This window comes from Leopardus geoffroyi, chromosome C2 (genome assembly GCF_018350155.1).
Source record: "Leopardus geoffroyi isolate Oge1 chromosome C2, O.geoffroyi_Oge1_pat1.0, whole genome shotgun sequence".
NCBI lineage: Eukaryota > Metazoa > Chordata > Mammalia > Carnivora > Felidae > Leopardus > Leopardus geoffroyi.
In genome coordinates, this window is record NC_059333.1 from 44,499,677 (window position 1) to 44,506,102 (window position 6,426).

Here is a 6,426-nt window from a genome sequence, read left to right on the forward strand (position 1 = left end):
TCTGACAACAAAACCTTGCCAGTACATTTCAAGAAAAAGAAATTCTACACCGGTATGTTTAATGAATTCAGACACAAAAATTCTAAACAAAATATCAACAAATTTAATACAGAGATTTCTAAAGATGACTATACATCAAGACTGGGTTGGAATGCCTGGGTGGCTTAGTCGATTAAGGGTCCAACTCTTGATTTCAGCTCAGGTTATGATCTCACAGTTTGTGAGATAGAGCCCTACGTCAGGTTCTGCACTGACAGCACGGAGCCTGCTTGGGATTTTCTCTCTCTCTCTCTCTGCGTCTCTCTCTCTCTCTCTCTCTCAAAAATAAATTAAACTTAAAAAAATACAATCAAGAAATGCAGGGTTGATTCAAAAATTTGAAAACTCAGCAATGTAAATCATCACCTTAATGAAATAGAATAACAAGCAATGTAATAATCTCAGTATATATGAAATTATTTGAAAAAAAATTAAGACGTTCATGTAAAAAGAATAACTGTCAGAAAACTAGGAATAGGATGGAAAATCTTTAATCAAAAGGAAAATAATAGTCTTCAAAGAGCCAATAGCTGTCTTAATATTGAAATGTTGGTATCTTTCCCTCTAAGCTTGCGAACAAGAATATTTTTTATCAGTGTTTTAATTCAGTAGTGTATTGGATATCTTTGGCAGTATAAAAAGGCAAAAAATGTCATAGCAAGTCTTAAAATTGAAAAAAAAAACCCTCATTTTTAGATTATATGATTAGGCTTATAGAAACTTCAAAAAATCAACAAATTAGAATATTTGCTGAATTGAGTCTGAATAGTAGTTTCCTTAATAGACGTGGGGATATACTATGTTCACAGATAACTCAATATTGTCAGAATTAAACTTCTTTTATGGATCTGTAGATTCAATCCAACCCCAAAGATATTTTTTGTGAAAATTGACAAGTTGATTTAACAACATATATGGAAATGCAGAGAATGTAGAATAGTCAAGCAAGTTTGAAGAAAAAGGAATAAGCCCAAAAATATTTCTCTTTGTATAAAATATTTTATGATATAAAATATAGTTTTAAATCTACACTAATTAAGACAGTAAGGCACTGGTTCTTGATAGACAAACATCAAGGTAATAGAACACATAACTCAGATGGAAACCTTTATCTTTTTGGTCAATTCATTTATAACAAATGTCTCATTGTGATTTATTGGGGAAAGAGCCAGGAGACAACCAATAATACTGAATAACTTAGATATCCATATAAAAAAAATTCAGCCTTGACACTTACTTAATAATATAGACAAATATTAGTTCAGAATGAATTATATATCTAAGAGTAAAAAATTATTTAAAAATTACATGCAAAAAATAGATGATAGATAAATGATAATAAGTTAGACAGATAGACACAGGTAGATATCCATCATTTCCACTGCTTCATATATACCCCCAAAAAATGCAGATGCATATTCATTAAAAACATTTAACAAAATGTCCACAAGAACATGATTTGTCATAGACCTAAGTCGGAAAAAGACCAAACATCCATATACAGCAGAATGAAGTAATAAGTTGGTATATAATGATAGAATATGTCAGACATAAAAGAGCCTATGAATTATATGACTCAATTTATATGATGTTCAAGGTAAAAACTATATGTTCAGGCACAACTAAACTATACTAATTGAGTATCTATTTCAATGTGCAAAAGTTTTAGGTGAAACAATCCTGTTACTTGGTGAATTCTTAATTGGAAATAATTGTTTGGTAAGACAGTGTTTCTGACAAGAAACATATATTACGGTTTGATTTAAGATGATTTTATTGCTGTTTTATAAACCTATATTTACACTTCTATAAACTCATGGATTTTACAATTTCTTAAATATGAATCAGTAAAAACATGATTATCTTTAAAATTTTGTTTCTCTGGAATGCTACTTTTGAGAGTTCTTTTATAAAATTTTACTGTTAAACTAATTTATAAAGGAAATAATTTCAAGCTGGAAGGAATATATATCTTTTACTTCAAATATTTAATATAATTACTTTTAATAGAACATTTGAAACATTTTCCTTTTGTCTTAATAGTTACTCTTTTAAGCATGTTTTATTTGCATAGTTTGTATAGGATTGTGATTTTAAAATTTTATATTATATATTTACATACATATATACACACATATATTCATAGCTTTCAATGTATGAGATTGCTGCATATATTTCTCAGTTTGTTACTTATTTTTGTTACTTTTGACAATAATATTTGAATTTTATGCAATGTAAATGATCAATCTTTAGTTTTCTTTTATACATATGCTCACCGCACCCTTACCCTGAAAGCAAAAAATATTCCATATTTTATTCCATTTCATTTGCCCACATCTTAAAAAATTTTGATATATGATGGCACCAATTATCCGTACTTTATTTGCAAAATATAAGGAAACTGCTAAGTTTTATAATTAGATATACTAAGTATCTGTGTCTAGTTCTAACCTTTTTGGAAGCAATTAGTTATTAAACAGTCCTAAACATTCTAATCTCTTTCATTTTAATAAGTAAAAAAATAAATTATTTCCTTCCATACTCTCGGATATTCTTGACAAGATGCAAAGCAAGTGAAATTTTAACAACACAATTCTTGGAAAGAGAGAAGCCAAAGTAAGACATAAAAGAATATAAAACATTAAATTTGAGGACAGCTAAGAAGTCTAACGAGCAATATCCAAAGAACATCAAATCTTAAAGTGCTAAAGGACAATTATAACTTCCTGACCTGTGCACAATAGTAGTTTCCAGTCCAGATGTGATATCTACATTCAGACTTAAAATAATGATTTGGTTGATTGTCCCTTGTCCATTTATAGAAATCTGGCTAATGGTGAACACATATGCAACATCCAATTTTGGTGAGACAGAAAAAGCAAATGTTAAATAGATTTTGCAAAGAGGTTAGAGTGGAAGAGAGCCAAAGCATAAGAGACTCTTAAAAACTGAGAACAAACTGAGGGTTGATGGGGGGGGGGGTGGGAGGGAGAGGTGGGTGGGTGATGAGCACCTTTTGGGATGAGCACTGGCTGTTGTATGGAAACCAATATGACAATAAACTTCATATATTGAAAAAAAAATAAAAATAAAAATAAATAAATAAATAGATTTTGAGAGCCAAGACAGTAAGAATGCTCCCCTGGACCTTAGCAATCTTTTGGAGGATATAGAAAAACTAAACTTTATTGTCTACATAGACATTCAGTAGTGATCACAGAGGGTTTTGACAGACAAAAATGCAACTTAACAGCTCCCCAAATGTTGAAGATTAAGCTTTTAATAAAATATCTCCCTGACAACAGTGACAAAGGAATTAAGGTGGGGCCATAAACACCAGAATAAAAACAAAGGTGGAAAGAGCAGTTAAAAAGTGGTTACAAAATAGCACCTATCTAAATAATAATCAATATCTTCAGTAGTTGTCTGTCTTTTCTCTTAGTTATTAGTCATATACTCTTACATTTTTGTATGTAAAGTAATTTTTATAGTATCTGACCATTGTATATATGAGAACTGTAAAGTCCTCAGATAATGTAATCTTGCATCCCAGAGATTATTTCCTTTTCTCTGTTAGGCAAATGGATGAAAGTATAAGCAACTCATCCAACCACAGATTGCAGGAGATCATGGCTGCATTATAATTTATTAATTTTCAATATACATTTGATGCATTCCTGATGAACATTTGGTTCATTCTAGGGTAGAATTTTAATTGAGAGCTCTTTAAATCTTTCATCCTCATCATTGAAAGGCTGAGGGTAATTCAGTTCTTCCCTTCAAATGTCCTTTTGTCTTGTTTTGTTTTGTTTTTGATTAGTTAATAGACTACTTTTTAGAGCAGTTTTAGATTTACAGAAAAACTGCGCAGAAAGTATAGAGCTTACATATATGTACTCTCCCTCTGTGCACAGCATCCCTTATTATTAACATCTTTTCCTGGTGTAATAAAATTATTACTGATGAATGAATTTTGATATGTTATTATTAACTAAAGACCATAGCTTACATTAGGGTTCACTCTGTGCTGTACGGTTCTATGGGTTTTGACAAATGTGTGATGTCATCTATCCATCACTATAGTATCTCAGAGAATAGTTTCACTACCCTAAAAATGTGCTATGCTCAACCTATTTATCCTTTCCTCCCTCTCCCTAAACCTCTGGTAAACACTGAGATTTTTACATTGCTATACTTCTTCCTTTTCCAGAATATCATGTAAGTAGACATACAATATGTAGACTTTTCAAACTGACTTGTTTTCACTTAGCCATATACATTTAAGTTTCCTCCATGTCTTTTTGTAGCTTAATACGTCAATTCTTTTTCAGTGAATGGTCATTTCTACTGTTCCACATCCTTGTCATTTGGGCTTTTGTGAAACTAAAGTCGGTTTCTCAAGAAACAGATCCCCTTGACTTTAGGTGTTTGTGGAGAACAGAATGATCTGAGCATATTTTATCAAAAGAATTTTTTTAATGTTTATTTATTTTTGAGAGAGAGACAGACAGACAGACAGAGTACAAGTGGGGAAGGGGCAGAGAGGGAGGGAGACACAGAACCCCAAGCAGGTTCCGGGCTCCTGCTGTCAGCACAGAGCCCTATGTGGGGCTCAAACTCAAGAGCCCTGAGATCATGACTTGAGTGGAACTCGGGCTCTTAACTGACTGAACCACCCAGGTACCCAGCTCTAAGCATATTTTAAAATGAGCTGTTCTCCATCCCCCAGCCCTTACTGGAAGAACAAGATTTTCCTCTAATCTTCACCCCGATAACCTGGTAGAACTTCTGAAGGTAAAATTCACAAAACTGTGCCTCCTCAATAAGACTGAGCCCAGAAGTGGCTAGATTGAGACACAGGTTATTCATCCATCACAGAAAGTTTATTGTAGTGGTGACAATGAGACCTGTAACATTTTTTGCTAGGCTCATGGAGTGGAGTGGAAGTAACGAGACTTTTTGATATTAGAAACAATTAAAGAATAATAATTTTAGATCACTTGCCAAAATAGCAATCAGTGTACTTCCTGCAATTTGACCTCTAGGGCCCTAAAGAAACTGGATCCCAAAGATGGGAGTTTTTGAAATATGTCCATATTCAAGTGGAGATCAAAGAAGCCCAACAAAAGAATTCTGGACTGACAGTGAACTGTGTATTGAACAAAAAAGTTATTTTTAAAATGGCTATTTTGAAGATTATGATCCTGACTTTGGAGGAACTACAGTGATGGACAGTGGAAGGAATCACATATAAAATTCCTCAAATAAAAATTAATTACTTAAAAAAAAAGACTGAGCCCCAGGAGTTTTTATATTTGAACTAGTGCACATTAAATCTTGGACAATTAGTCAGTCACCCTTTAAATGTTCCCACCATGCTCCAGTAATGACAGCAATGACTTCTGTTTCCAGTAAGCTATGATTCTCTGTGTTCATCTATGTCTCCTTTTGGGGCAGTAGTGGCCTGACTTGTGACTTCACAAGAAGAATTGTTGGTTTTTAGTTTATTGTCAGCTTTCTTCTTGCTGTCAGGATAGAACTGATGACTTCCAAGTTCTTTACATGTTGGACCTTCAGAGCTTTCTAACTTCTCCCTGGTGTAGCTTCACGTTATGGCAAATACTTGAAGTCAAAGATTGGACATGTTTTTTAGTCAGGGGCCACCACCCATTTTGCTTTCTAAACACTGAAAGACCTCTGAAATGCTACTGTGATTTTAAGATGTACTGGGCCTACAGGTTAAGTCCCGTATGCAGTCCCAGAATTCAGCAAAGAGCCACTGGGGAGGAAACGTGGCTGTGTGCTTGAGGTCCTTTAATCTTATAATTTCTAAGTCTAACCCCACAAAACCGTTGAGAGCTCTCCCCCTTTTTCTTTCAGAGGTCAAATATCTTTTGAGTATTCAAAACGTCCACACTGAATGAGCAAGAACCCTCAGAAAAATGTCTATTAATCACCAACATACATCTGAACAGTTCAGTTCTCTCTGGAATTCTGATTCATCTAGTTCTCATTGATTTTTTTTTTTACCACAGTTACAAGATATATTTCTGTTATTATTTTGGCTTTTTTAGATTTACTGCAATAGGATCATTGACTTGCCATGGTCCACTACATCTTACATATAAATGGATATAGCTTTTTGCCATTTTAAAAGCTATTTTCACTGGATATAAAAGACAAGCTTGGCATTTACTTCTTTTCATAGTTTCAGTGTTGTCTTGTGATTGGCTTTTGGCTTCATTTCTTTGAGTGCAGACTTATTTCTTTCTCTCTGCATTTAAGATTTATTTTTTGTCTGCAATTTGCAGAAGTGTTATTTTCATGTTATTTTTTTTCTAAACTTATACCAGAGTTTGTACAACACTAGATTCTGTGAGTTGCTAG

General features: G+C 33.1%; 1 non-coding gene across 1 annotated transcript; it reads left to right on the forward strand.

Moving 5' to 3' along the window:
* The first annotated feature begins 4,851 nt into the window (after nt 1-4,851).
* On the forward strand, nt 4,852-4,957 carry LOC123576298. The gene has a single exon (XR_006701305.1). It is a non-coding gene; the product is annotated as a small nucleolar RNA SNORA1 (small nucleolar RNA).
* Nucleotides 4,958-6,426: the final 1,469 nt, after the last annotated feature.